The following is a 15,088-nucleotide window of genomic DNA, read 5'->3' as shown; positions in this document are numbered from 1 at the left end:
GAAACCGACTCAAACAGAGCAAAAGAGGGGGACCGGCACTTACTTTCCCAGAGCATTGCGAGGAAAGGGAATCCGGCATGAGGAGAGGTGGGGCCAATGCTCAAGCAAGAGAGGGGATGAAATTAATTCGCTCTTGATCTACGGATACAATGGCCCTAGGAAGCCTTTAATTGATCTGGCACGGTATCGGTGTGCTAGTGGCAACTGGCAGTGGTCAGAAGCTGTACTGTAAGAGCATGAGTGCTAACATACACATCCTCAAAAAAAACCTCAGACAAAGCCAAACCAATATTCAAAGCTCGTTTGAATATTAAATATGTGCACTAAATAATTCTTTCAAAGACATGAAAACATATGAAGTAATATTGCTTGGGCAATTCAAGTATGACAAAATACGGTTTTATTTGTGGCCGTAGATGGCATTCCCAGGTAATGGAGATGTCCTCAATGGCAGCTCTCCAGCCAAAGAAGAAACAATTTTTTTTTTTTTTTTTTTTTTTTTTTTTTGTAGGGCATGAAGATTCCATGAAGGAAGAGTTAGGAAGTGCAAAGGAAATATTCTATAACCCTATGGGGATTTTCATTTTGCCAGTAATGACCAGTTTTTACTCTGATTGTAGATGAAAACATCTTCTTAAACTTTATTACTTTATTACTTCTCAGTGAAGTTTAAATCTCTGATAACTGAGGTTAGGAAATACATATTCATTTTTCTTAGCTAGCATTCACTGATCTGCATTTTTCATGTTTCCTTTTATTCTCCATAAAGTATCTATATTTCACCTCTATTTATAATTGTGTCTACATTCAACAGTTAAGCTGAATAACTGTCCAAATGAGGTGCAAAAAGATGAAGATTACTCTTTCTTTTGAACACAGGCATACCAATCAGTTACTTTTCACTGTAGCCTCTCACGAATTGTATAAAGGATCTTATTCAACATCAGTGTTGGATCAAAATTCTTCTGCCCAGAATATCAAGTCCAAGAACAAAGTGCAAGACTGACTGTGCACCAGAAGAGGTCTCACTTGTTCCACCCCACTGTATATGGCAAAACGATAGAACCTCAAATGTACAGGGACTAGACCATGAGTTGTCTGTAGAATGGAGTGGGTAGGACACCAGGAGACATGACTTAGTGCAAAATTAGAGTAGATGAATTTCTGGCTGTGACTGAGCAGCTAGTTAAAATTATACATATTTAAATGTGTCTTGTTTGAGTTCTGAATATATTTCTTCTATGAAATTAGGGGAAAAACCTCACATTGGGAGTGAAATTAAACTTGAGTAAGTAAATATGATTATCTGAAACTGCTTTTCCAAGGCTGTATAAAGGAGACAAAATTAAACAGATAGAAAAAATAATCCTGGCTTAAGATAGCATGCACCTTAGAAGATGTATTGCATGGAAATTTTGTTCAGCTATAACAGTAATCATATCCAATGATTAAGGTTTTGGGGTTCATAGCTAAAAGAAAGTAAAGAACTCAAATCAGAAACAAGAACTTACAACACTCAAGACCATGGCTTCCCCCTATCCCACACCCCATCAAGTAATGCTTACAACTGTTTTCTACCTTTGAAATTCAAGAAAGAGTTTCTGGGGAAGGTACCATATTCATCATTACCTTGTCCCTTTCACATCCACTTTGCATTAGGCATCTGCTATAAAACAAAATGTTCAGCCTGTGTGCTTGGCACAAAGAAGTCGGAGGAGTCATAGCATGCTGCCCTTCTTTTCAATAAGTAGAGTAATAACTCTCTGAAGATGTTAGAGAGTTAAATACAATGAAGAAACATAACAGATAGCTTTAATAAACTAAAGATGGTGAGCCCAATGAATCTTCTAGCTTCCACAGAGCTTCCTGTCTTTTAGATGAGTTCTATCATTGCCTTCTTCTGCAAACAGTACCTTAGAGATTAGAGTTGTTATATGCTTCAGTGTTTAATACACATCAACTCTTATTCACATGCCTGTTTTCTTTGACTTTGTAACTTTTGGCCTAATAATTTGTACTTGCAGAAAGTGAGTGCAAGAAAATGAACTTCTGTCAGTGGTAGTGAGGAAGCTCTGATGGATATTATCATGAGATAGAAGCTTCACTTCCACCACAAAATCCTTGGGTGTCTTTGGAGAGACCACTTCAAGGACCATTGTCCTTAAGGACAAGCCTTAAATAGTTTTATTTTTAAGGTATGTTTCTTACCTCTAAGCAATACCGGAATGATTTTGAGGCTATTAAGTGCAAATATAAGGAAATTTAAGTGAGGAGATTTCTTTGTATTCCCCACGCTCCCACTTCCCTACCCTCATTTTTGGTAAGCATGGATATGAAAATTTGGAAAGTACAGAAGGAAATTCTGAAAAGCTTCTTTTTTTCCCCAAGATTCTGACAGTAATGATTAAAGATAGTAGTGAAATATTACGACTATGATGGAGTTGGGCAGGAATTGTGTGGTTTGGAGGACTTTTTATCACTTCAGTGGAAAGAGTTTGAATCTCATATTTCTGTTGGAAAAAGCAAGAGCTCAGATCAGATCAGCTTGTACAATCTGAGGCTATTAGGAGATGCAAAAATGTAGTAATCCCACTAGAATTTAAGACCTACTTTGCTAGATTTAGAGACAGAGCTTCACTTTCATATGAAAGCATTTTGTCCTTGAAGCATGCTCACTGCACCATCAGTATTTGCCTCTAGTTCTTTGTCTCTTGTGAAGGAGCACCTTTGGTACCACAGGAGAGCAAAGCAAATTAGAAGATAAATTTCATTGCTTCCTAGAACACAGAGATTTCTATTCTTCTTGAACCTATTGTTCATGGAAAGCATTTTTTTACCAGCTCTTTTTGTATTCCTGCAATCTAACATAATAGTTCTACACTTAGAAAGCTCTGATATGGTAAAATTTACAGAATGAAAAGTTTCTGAGAAACACATTAACATCCAAACCACTCAGAACATCAGCAATGTCCAACATTTTCACCCTGAGACCAAAATTAAACAAAAAGCTATTATAAGCAAACCCCAACACTACTCTCCTATCCTGTCCAAGTAAAAATTCCTTTATGAAATAAGAGATGCTGAATAAATAAAAGACAGAAAGGGCAGGACCAGTAAATGAGAGAGATGTATTGGTCAGCATGGTAGAAAGCCTCTTCTTTGTGGCCACTGCCTACCTGTGGAGAAGAGTTTTCCCATTATATCACCCCTCTTTTTCCCATGTACATCATAGAGCAGAATAATAAAATCATAAAATAGTTTGGTTTAGAAGAGCCCTTAAAAAGTCATCTAGTGCAACATCCCTGCAATTAGCAGGGGTATCTTGAAGTAAACCTGGTCAGAGTCCAGTCTAACCTACTTTGAGTGTTTCCAGAGATTAGGAATCAACCACTTTTCTGGCAACCTGTGCCAGTATTTTACCCCACTCATTCTAAAAACCTTCTTTCTATCTTATATAGATTGATCCTTCCATTTGAAATCCACTGCCACTTTTTCCCATCACAAGAGGTCATGATAAAATGTCTGTCCCCATCTTTCCTATAGGCACCTTCAAGTACAGGAGACTACTGAGGGTCTCTCTGGAGCCTTCTCTTCTTCAGGCTGAACAACAACTCTCTCAGCCTTTCCTCACAGGAGAGGTGCTCCAGCCTACTGATCATCTTTGTGGCCCTCCTCTGTCCTGGTGAGCCCCAGAGCTGGATGCAGGACTCCTGGTGGGCGTCTCAAGAGAACAGAGAAGCAGAATCCCATCCCTGTGACCCTACTTTGGATGCAGCCCAGGACATTACTGTTTTTCTGGGCTATGACTGCCCATGGCTGGCTCTTGTCCAGCCTCTCGTCCTCCAGCACCACCAAGTCCTTTTCTTGTAGGGCTTCTTCTTGACCCCGAAATCTGGGATTTTTGAGCTTTCTGTCCTTTCTGGCACTGACCCCCTGGAGAACACTGATTTTGACCTGAGGCCTTGGAGAAGGCTTCCAGATTTGAGCGGGAACCAAAACCATCTTTACACTCTTGATCTGCTCATCACGCAGCCTGTTGTGATACTGGGGCTTGCCCTGACCCAGGTGTAGGGCCTTGTGCTTGGCCTTGTTAAACTTCACAAGATTCCCATGACCCTACTTCTCAAATTTATCCAGGTCCCTCTGAATGGCACCCTGTCCTTCAAGTGTATCAACTGCACTCAGCTTGGTGTCATTTGCAAACTTGCTGAGGGTGCACTTGATCCTGCTGTCCATGTCATTGATGAAGACATTAAACAATACTGGTGCCACTACAGACCCCTGGAGGACAATTCTTGTATAGATGATCAAAAAATTGACCACTACCCTCTGGATGTGACCATCCAACCAGTTCCTCATCCATGGAATAGTTCACCTAGCAAATCCATATCTCTCAAATTTAGAGAGAAGGATGATGTGGGGACCATGTCAAAGACCTCAATACAACTTATGTGAGAAGAAAGACATCTTTATGATGTAGCTAGAGTGACACTTTGTCAAGGTTTCCTTGCTCTTGGACCTAAGGGCTTGAACTTCCCAGTGGGATAGCAAATACCAGAAAAAATAGAGCTAATCTTGCATTTAAAAATAAAGCTACTTTTGCTTGCGGTGGCCACCATGGGACTACTACAAAAATGCTGATGTGGAGGTGCTAGCTCTTCATAACACATTTTGGCCATTTCCTAGGTTTGTGGAGGAAATGACAGGAGGCAATAGAAAAAGAAATAATTCAGAAGCTCTTGTTTCAAAGGTAGTGCTAACAAATCCTTCCATCCGTAGTAAAGAAGCACAATTCACCTTAGTATTCAGTCACTTTGCAGGGCTGTAAGCTAAAACACATTGAAAAGTACATCCATGAATAGAAGGCTATACTAATAACAGCAAGAGAGCTTTTTTCAACATGCTTACATTTCAATTTATTTGTGACCATTTCATGTTATTTATTGCAAAAAAACCCCAGAAGATAGAAAGATAAGTTCCTGTTATAAGATTTGTATAAACTGTTTTTAGTTTTATGCCTGCCACAACTTCTTAGGGGACACAAATTTTATTGATGCTTAACTCAACCGATAATTAAATTATAAAATTAATTCACTGCTCCCACATCTTTTCTATTCATTGCATGCCTGAGGTGGTTTTTCTGCTGTTATCTCTGCCAAGATATTTCACAGGTCTTTTGCCACATGCTCGTAATTCCCTTTTCCCCAGACACTCAGACACAGACACACATACTAATGTAATGTAATATCTATCTATTTATTCAATATTAATTAAATAATTTGCTATAGATGGAAACGATTCCATAGATGGTTTCAAGCATACACATAAACATTGTTGTATGTAGCTATAAATCATGTCTTTTGGCAACTGACTGAAAAGCCAAAGTAAAGGGTATTCTTTCTTTTATCCCAAGTTGTTGTAACCCCCAGAGTGCTGTTTCACCAAGTTTTATAGGGAGGTGATGAATATCTAATAGGAATATTTAATATACCTACTACCTTGAGATTTCCTTTAACTGATCTGTATCTGGCTTTTCCCTGGAAAAGCACCTAGCTGGGCTACCAGAGGAGATCTCAGAGGTATCACAACACACAGTACTGCAGAGTACCAGGGGAAGCAGACTTGTGAGAGAGCAGGTGAACTGGGCAGCGCAGCACACCCACTGTGCTCCTATCAGAAGTATTTTTCTAGAGTCCATGTTTGATTGTTCTCAGCTTAAAAACACACAAGTGGAGGAGTCTCAACGCCAGACTAAGGGACTGAAAATGTAAGTTTGAACAGATAGATCACAAGGAGTCTTCACCATTATTTGTGGTTTCACTTCTGCAGCTGCTGATGATTTGCATCACTTTACCCTCAGTTGCTCTCCAAGTATTTGTAAATCTAAGACTTGTGAACCCTTAAATACTGAAGCTGTATCTTTGAATGGTGTATTACACCAGAAATTCCTCTTTAATTCCAGACTGAAGCCTTCTGGAGTTTATATTTGAAGGAGGTTAAGACACATAGGCATGTAACACTTATATTTTGGGACTATAAATGTCCATGGTTGATTGTTACTTAGGTACAAATACTGCATTTTAAATTGCAATCTATCTTAGTTCAAATAGAATTTCAAGTGTAGGTAAGCTGTCAGTTCTTTAACCTCTGCAGCGTAAGACAGAAATAAGGATGCCCATACATTTAGAGTTATGTTTTTGCTAAAAGTTTCTTTCCATCTTACCCATCATGTTCTTATCTGCACTGTTTAACTTCATGTAAATACTTTCTCAGTTTTGACCTATAACATAATTTTCTTTATAATTTCCTATTCAGATATCAAATTTACAAGTTATTGTGGCGTAGTGTTTTCTAGTCTTGATTATTTTGCTAGAGAAAATGCAGAAAAAATACAACACTTCATAAGCGAAATTTACCCTGACTGTTATGCCTTTCAACGAAGACCCCACAGAATAACATTCTTGCACTTCTGTGCTACTCTTACTTGACTCAGACAGATGTAGTATGCAACAGCGGCAGCTTCCTTACTTGGACTCACACTTCTGCAGAACTGGAAAACAGTTTACTACCCTTTGAAAGTAGCAATGAATTACAAAAATATCTAATATCTTCTGCTATGGGTTACAAAAAATCCAAGATAACCAAATGATACTTTTCATAGGTACTGCATTTCTGCATACCTCACCCCCATAACGACTGCCCGCGTCCCAAAGGTGAAGAACCCTAGTACAGATACCCCATCTGTAGATGAAGCCTCCTGCAACTACTTGGTTCAGATGGCTTGGGCACATTTAGTGTGTCATTACTGACCCATCTGCTTTCCTGAGTCATCCCTTCACTATATTTTTGTAACTTTCAACATGCATAAGTGCAGACAGCTAATCCTGCATAGCCTTCAGTACTTTCTCCAGCTACTCATTTGGCCGTGTGCCAATGTTCATTCTGGTTTGAGGAATTAATCTGGCCTTATGTTGGAGGGTCTTTCTCAGTTTTCACCAAAACTGAACAGACCACAGAGGGGCACCCTCACACTTGTGAGGAAACACACCAGTGACTGATGGCCCAGAAGAGACACAGCAGGCAGCAAGACAGAAGCAGCTGTGGCGAAGATTTGCCAAATTAATGTAACACAAACAGGTATAGTCCTAGCAAATAACAGGAAAAGGACTTGGAAAAGAGCTAAAATTATGTTATTACACATGTACGATGAATTAACTACTAATTTCATGACTATAAGATGCACCCTTTTGACTAAAATTTTGGTCCGAACCCAGAAGTGCGCCTTATAGTCCGGTGCGCCTTATATAATGTACAAAGTTGTAAAATTTGCCAACCCAGAAGTGTGAGCTGTGAGCTGAGCTGCGAGGGCGGCGGTGCCATGGGAGCACAGAGCTGCGAAGCGGGGCAGAAGCGGGCAGCTGTGGCCAGCAGGAGCTGCACAGGGAGGGAGGAGCCACGCCGGGAGGGAGGGACCGAGCAACACCCAGCCAGCAGGAGCCACGTGGGGTGGGCTGGACCGGATAACCCCAGCCAGCAGGAGCTGTGTGGGGTGGGCAGGACCAGGCAGCCCCCGGCCAGCAGGAGCTGTGTGAGGTGGGCAGAACCAGGCAGCCCCTGGCCAGTAGGAGCTGCGTGGTATGGGTGGGACCGGGCAGCCGTGAGCAGGAGGAGCCACACGGGGCAGGTGGGACTGGGCGGCTGCGGGCAGCCCCTTGTCAGCAGGAGCCACATGGGGAGGGAGGGAACAGGCAGCCCCACACCGCCCCGAGCCACCGGTGGCCCTGTGCCACCCCGAGCCGCTGGCAGCCCCGCGCTGCCCTGCGCCGCATCAAGCCGCGGGCAGCCTCGAGCCGCCCCGAGCCACTACGAGCCGTGGTGGTCCTGAGCCGCCCTGAATCACAGCAACCCAGAGGTGTGAGCTGTGGCTGCCCCAAGCTGCAGCAGCCCTGAGCTGCCCTGAACTGTGGCAGCCACAAGCCGTGGCCGCCCTGAGCCCCGCCTCACCAGGGGCGGGCGGGAGTGCCGGGGCCCGCGCACGGGGAGGACACTTGGGGCTGCATTTAAAGGCTACACCAATCTGTGAAAAATGTTTGCAAATTGAGCACCTGCCAGTAAACTCCACGATCGCGGGATTCCGTTACTAATTCGTTACTTTGTTGCGTGCGGCACGGATCTTCGCTGAAAAAAAAAGTGCACCTTATAATCCAGTGCGCCTTATAGTCGTGAAATTACTGTAACTCTATACTTGAACTTTCACTAGGAAATCCTTCACAGAAATTTCAGACTCAATGAATAAACAAAGCTTGACTGCAATTGTAAGTAATTTTTCCACACACATTTTGACCAGCAGTGTCTTCTACTAGAAAATGAGAGGACAATTTTACAGAGTTCATGATCCACTGGATCCCCTGAGCAATTTGTGATCTTTCACAGAATAACACAAAAAATTATTTAAGGCTGAGCTCTCAATGAAATTAAACAAGCGAGGAATGGCAAAATCTGGACAAAGATATTGCAACAAGCACTATTATTCAAAACCACACTTATCTTCTCAAATAGATATAAATTACTCCAGTGGTCACTTTAAATACACTTTCAAACTGATAACTTTAATTTGGTCTATTTTCAGCACTTTGTGGATTTTGTTTTGATTTATTTCTAAAGTCACATACTAAGTGTACATATATTCTTGTTATATCCTGGACTCACAAACATCTGCAATTTTACACATACATTTTCTCTGGAACAGTTATAGGCAGATCTGGACAGCAAGAAATTCTGGATGGTGTTTTCCATGTAGTCTGTTGCAATTATTATATATTTGCATACAGTATCACACTGGGAAGAAACCAAGCTTGGGGGCTTTTAGACTGATCACTGATCAAAGCTGTAGGAAGAGCCAATGCCTCTGGAGACGGTAATCTAGTTTCCTAGTCAGACACAACAGATGGGTGACACAAAAAGTGCCAGATGAGAGCAACAGTGAAAAACACATCAGTCGCATCAAATAAGCTGTAGTCTCAGTTTGCATTTGCCTAACTGCTTCCTGAGGCTGATTTTTTTTTAAATCCCTTTTGTTGTTATAGGATTTGGACCCTTTTCCTGCACAGATATAAAGTATAGCATAGTTCCTTGCTCAAAAGAAACCACAGAAATTAAAAAAACAGAAACTAGATCTTCATTGTTATCTTTACCATGCATCACATTTGTTACACAGTTTATAGACAAATTAAATCAGTCCATTTGAAAAGCCACCACTCATACACGAAAAGTCTGCCCAAAATATGTTAAAATTGATGTCAATTTTTAAGTTGTTTGTGAACACCCATATTAAGTGAATAGCAATAACAATCCCTTATTAATTCAGTTCTAAACTCTTAAACCAGACAGCAGAGTCAAACAGGAATACAGGAATACAAAACTGCACTGCAAAAGAATCTATCTTCTTTTTTTTTATTTTTGAGTACAGCACAACTGTAGTACTACTCATGACAGGCTAACTACTAGTTTATTTAAGGAGACAAGTTGTCCACACTTCTTCACTTCTCCAAAGAAAATACGCATAACTATTGGGAGAGAACAGCAGAGCCCATGGGAACAGGAAAATAGAGCAAATAGAATATGGAAGAGGATTTCTTTTTTTAATGTCACTCAGTTATGCAACTGGTCTTTGCAATAGCTTTAATTGAGCATTGTCTAACACTGTATTGTGCTCATGGCTCCCCTATCACTACTGTAAAATTCCACTCATACCAATACTTAATGGACAGATTACACTGGCAATACAAAGCTGCTGGAAGGCTTTTCTGGAGGAGTTTTTTTGGCTTAGTGAGACTTAGGTCACTGTTCCCATTGTAGACTGTTCTGTAACATCCAACAGGCATAGCAGGTGTGTTATTGTCAAAGTGCTCTGATACTTGAGTCCCATAATTTGTGCAACTTTACTAATTCTACTGAAACTTAAAAGTCCTTATTAATAAGATTTTCAAATCACATGCCAAAACAACATATGCATGTTGTATTTTAGGGTCTTCAGTACTAGAATCTGAAAAATAAATTTGAGAGTCAGCAATTTCCTAATGTAGTAATGCCATATTCTATTTTATCAAACAATGGTTATCCTGCCAGCCTTAACCAATAACAGATTCTCTCCAGGACTGTGTGATTTCACCCTCTCTTTCATGTTTTCTTAATATGCTAGGTCAGAAATTTTGGCTCGGTGATTTTTGGCATATTCCCAGCAGGCAAACAGATTCTTCCTGTGCTGTTGGCACTAAAATTGATGCCTCTATTGTGTTATGTATAAAGCATCTGTTGTATTGAGGTGAAAAGTCAGGAACTATTTTTCAGATTTATAACAAAGACTTTCTGATTAATCTATGGTGATGATTTACATATCATTTCACTGCAGCAGTTAAGCTAATTTAGAAGAGAAGAATCTGAAAACTGTCTGTTGAAACTGGACAGAGATAAGCAAGTTAAAAGTTCTTAGTCAGCACTTGGGATTATATTTGCATATGTGGAATTTTTAGGAAATTTTTAGTTAACAGTATTTCTGTGAAAAGAACTGCACAAAGGCTAAATACAATCTATTTTTCTACCAAAGTTCATGCAACAAGTCAGAGACATGAACATTTATGTAGTTTTGGAAAAATTGTAACATTTTAGCTAATTCATAATATTTTGTGTTTATTCCATGGAAAGTCTCCATTTATCCTCTTTAATGGCTTGGGAGTTGTTTTATTTTGTTTTTTTTTTTTTCCTTTATATTAATAAGCACAAAATTTCAGACCTCTGAACTAGGACCTTCTCTATTTCCTCTTTTACCAAATCTACAGATAAAATGTGTTAAAAGAGTAATTTGTTTAGTACACTTTTATGACTATGAATTACTCCCAACAATCTATTTTCCCTTTTTAAATTTTTTTTTCTCTTCTAATTTTTTTATTAGAGGCTTATAACTTCGTATTTTACAATTACCAGTAACAGAAAATGATGCATAAGGGCATTGCCTCTTGCACTACTGATGCAGCGGAGAAGAGGAAGCAAAGTGGAAGATGTGATACCAGAAGGTACCTCCTGACTTGAAAGTTCCATGAAATATTTAGATTATCCAGCTATATGTCATAATGACTGCATTTATTTTAACTAACATAAGAGAAAAATGCCAGATGAATGTTGTTCAGTCCTGAAAGCACTGCTTAATCCCATGCTAGATAAAAAATTCTAGCTTTGTAAGTAGTGGTAAGCAATATATGAATTCCACTTCAGGCATACTTGGTACAAAGGGCATGGGGGTGGGTAACATAGGTGAGAAAAAGCACAGGGCCCTTATAAACCACTTTGACATCCACACATACCCCCTTGTTAAAAGACCTTTTGAGATAATGACGAGGAAAAAACAGAAATGTATTCAAGTGCAAACAGAATAACAAATAATGGCCCTGGCTATATACTACGTCTTTTTTCTTTCTTTTTTGAAAATTCTACTAAAAATAAATTGTCAGACCCCTAACATATTTATAAAGAAAGCCTTCTCATGCGTGTATCCATGACAACCTAGATTTATATTTTGAGCTCTAGAAAGTTGTTACAGTACAGCTTACATAAATTACTTTGACGAATGTAACAAGATAAGATAGTTTGCTACCTGAGGTGTTTTATTTGGCATAATATATAATATTGCAACTATACTGAAGCATAAAGGAAAGCGCAAGTATTATGTAGTGGTTTGAAGCCAGTCCTGCCATAAAGTAAACCTATTTTTAATACAAGGAAAACGCATAAGCACTTTATGACAAAGAACACTGAAAGTTGAAAAAAAAATCCCTGAAGACTTAAAAATTGAATATTAGCATATCATAATTAGGTAAACAAAGAAAAATAACAGAAATGTGAAGCATACATTGCCTGAAATAAAACTTGTATTTATACTAGTATGCCTCCTACTGGGGTTCCATCTGGACTGCTATGGGCACAAAACCTATTTTTTTCTCCCTCTCTTACCTTTGAAAAGGAACCTGCTTCCACTCGACTAAGCATTACTAAAATTGCATTTTTTTTGCACATGCTTTCTTTTTGCATTTGACTTGAGAGTTGTAGTATATTATTTATATAATAGATCAACATAGTAGGCAATTTCCTAGTACAGCATGGAAATAATAGGAACATAGTTAATGAGATTTTTCCAAAACAAATGCCACTGACTATCCCTAGCATTTTGTTGTCAAATAAATGCATTACCTACTTCTTTGGAAAGAGACTTTGAGGGAAGACAGATACATTCACTTCAATAACTGTTCAATATACTGCTAAGAATTCAAGTGGTGTTAACAACTACAGCCTCTAAAGTCTTTCTATTTCTGAGCAGAGCCTACTGCTTTAGATGGCAAGCTGGGAAAGCAAAAAAAAAAAAGGCAGGTAAGTTCATAACAGAGCCACACCACAGAGCCTTTCCATGCTAAGGTAAAAGTTCTTGACCTCAGAGATGCAATGGTTGGGTGACACACCACCAGGCAGCCTGGCACTGTGTGAATTCCTTATTGCCAGAACCACAACAGCATCTTGGGGGCTCTGGTCATGAGAGATCTCCAGTGGAGCTAGCTGAGGGCTACCCAACAAGATTAAAGTGAAATTCAACACCTTCCATAAAATGCAGCAGCACAAGTTTCTTCTGAAAGTCCATGACTGCAACCCAGCCTTTATTTGCACCTTGTGAATTCTTATGGTGGTATACCCTGAGATTGGCTCAGCTGGTTAAAGCATGATGCTGAAACCACCAAGGTTTCTACAGGCCTCCACAGGCCATTTTTGTAAGAGTTAGACTTGATGAACCTTGTGGATCCCTTCCAACTCGTAACATTCTGTGATTCTGTGACAGAAAAATGACAAAAATGAAGCTGTTATGGGGACAGCACAAGTTTTGCAGCCCATGTTCCTGAAGGAGAGCCAGCAAGGGAGAGGAAAGTTTACCTTGCTGCTGGTCAGTAGTGGTCTTCTCTGGCCTGTTGTCTCCTCCCTGATTTCCCGACAGATTGGAAATAATTACTCTATTACTCCATTTTCTTGCATGGAACAACGGTAACATAATGCGTAACATGATAGTCCTGAGGGCTGGAACCTGCTCTTTTTTCTTAACTGTATTAGGGCAACTCGAGGGCTAATTTTCTGCATAAGCCAAATTTACAGTAAATTCACGAATACAAGCCGCACTGAGTATAAGCCGCATCGCCGGGTGTTGGCAAACATTTTGCTTTTTGTCCATAAATAAGCCACACCTGAGTATAAGCCGCTCTGTCGTTCGCAGCGAGGACCCGCGTGCAACAAAGTTGCCAATTAGTAACAGAACCGTGGCACGGTGGGGTTTACTGGATCGGCTCGGGCTGTGCAGGCTCAGCCCGCTCGGGGCTGCCGACAGGGCCAGGTGGCCCAGCTCAGTGCTGCTGCTCGGCGGGGCCACTCAGGGCTGGTCATCGCCTCTGGGCTCGCTCGCCCTGGCCCGGCACTGCCCCGTGGTGGCAGGCAGGGACGGAGCGCCCCCAGCTCCCACAGCGGCGGAGGCGGGCGGGGACGGAGCCCCCCACCTCCTCCCCGAGCCGCGGCAATGGCGGCACGGGGCCCCCCCCCGTCTCTCCCCCGGGCTGCGGCAGAGGAGGGAAGGAGAGAGCTCTCCCGCCTCTCTCCCCACCCCCCGTGCTGCCTGCAGGGAGTCAGGCTCCACCCGCGGTGCAACAGATAACAATTTGTAACAATTGCGAAATGCCGGCTTTTACTGGTAGGTGCTCGGCTTGGCACCCTGGCTGGCACTTCTGAGGTTGAAAATGTCAGAAAATTATCCACATATTAGCCGCTCCTGAGTATAAGCTGCATTTCCGGTGTGGGAGCAAAATTTTAGTCAAAATGGTGCGGCTTGTATTCGTGAAACTACTGTAATTTTAGTTATATGTATAAATATTTCTGGGCTCAGTTCTTATAATTTAGAAATACTGCCAGACCTTTAGGTAGTCAACTGTTTCAACAATAACAAAAAATAACAAGGACCACTTTGAAATATTTTCCCTGCCCAACAGTTTTTACGAAGCAGCTTTGAACAATGCCACATGGTAAGAGCTGGTCACAATGAAATGTAAAATAGAATTAGTGCTATTTGTACAAATTTCAGAGCCCAGTTTTCTACTTAGGTGCTGCTTCTCCCTCTTAATCTCAGTTAGAAAGACCAATTTAGTGAAGTTACATCTGGCTCTACTTGAAATAGTTGCTTAGTCATCACTATTCAATTCCATCTAAAAAAGGAAGAAGACCTTTTTCAAACAAAACTGTGGGAAAATGACTGGGGGTTCGGAAATTATGGCGGAAAACACAGTTGCTGCTCCTGGGTGGAATGCAGTCAGCACACCCAACCTCCCAGACACAGCACAATCTGTGGGGTCTAAATGGAGGGTGGAGTGGAAACACCATGGCCAGGCTCTGTCAAAACCCTAGAGAAGAGGGAACTCAGTGTCCTTTCCAGCTGATAACCATCCCAGCAGCCTAAACTCGAGGGAGATGAAGGGAGATGTCCTGCTCTGGAATCAGCAGCTCTGGGGAAAATCACTGCCACAGGTCCCAACCCGAGGGTATCTCAGGTGCTGTCTGAGGTCTCTGGCCTCAGGGTACAACCACCCTCACTGGGGAAGATGTTGGACAGCCAGCAGTGGGTAAAGATGTGGAGGTGCAGGAGGGGTGACCCTGAACCCTCTGACCCTGTGCCTGCTCAGTGAAGAACCCCACAGCAGGATGCTGACAGACTGGTGAGGTACAAGGGCCAAGGCTTTCCTGGCGCACTGGCACACAATCACCTGGGAGGGTTTGAGTAAATCTCCCCTTTCCACATGACAGTAGCAGTGCATACATTAACTTTCATTTTTTAGCATTTAGGATGTCTTTCAAGAAACAAAACAGAATATTACTAAATCATACAACTGCTTTTGAAGAATCAATAAGCATACATTTCAACATATGGGGAGCAATATTAAATTAATACATATAGTTAGACTTGACAAACATAAAAACTTAAATAGAATAGCTTAATTTCTTATAGAAAAATCCA

At 41.1% G+C, this 15,088-nt stretch overlaps 1 protein-coding gene across 3 annotated transcripts in view; it reads right to left on the bottom strand.

The window, feature by feature from the left end:
• TRPM3 (transient receptor potential cation channel subfamily M member 3) overlaps positions 1 to 15,088 on the bottom strand; it is a 440,778-nt gene that overhangs the window by 278,341 nt on the left and 147,349 nt on the right. The window lies entirely within an intron of this gene.

This window comes from Catharus ustulatus, chromosome Z, assembly GCF_009819885.2.
Source record: "Catharus ustulatus isolate bCatUst1 chromosome Z, bCatUst1.pri.v2, whole genome shotgun sequence".
NCBI classification, from domain to species: Eukaryota; Metazoa; Chordata; class Aves; order Passeriformes; family Turdidae; genus Catharus; species Catharus ustulatus.
This window is presented reverse-complemented; position numbering and strand designations above follow the sequence as displayed.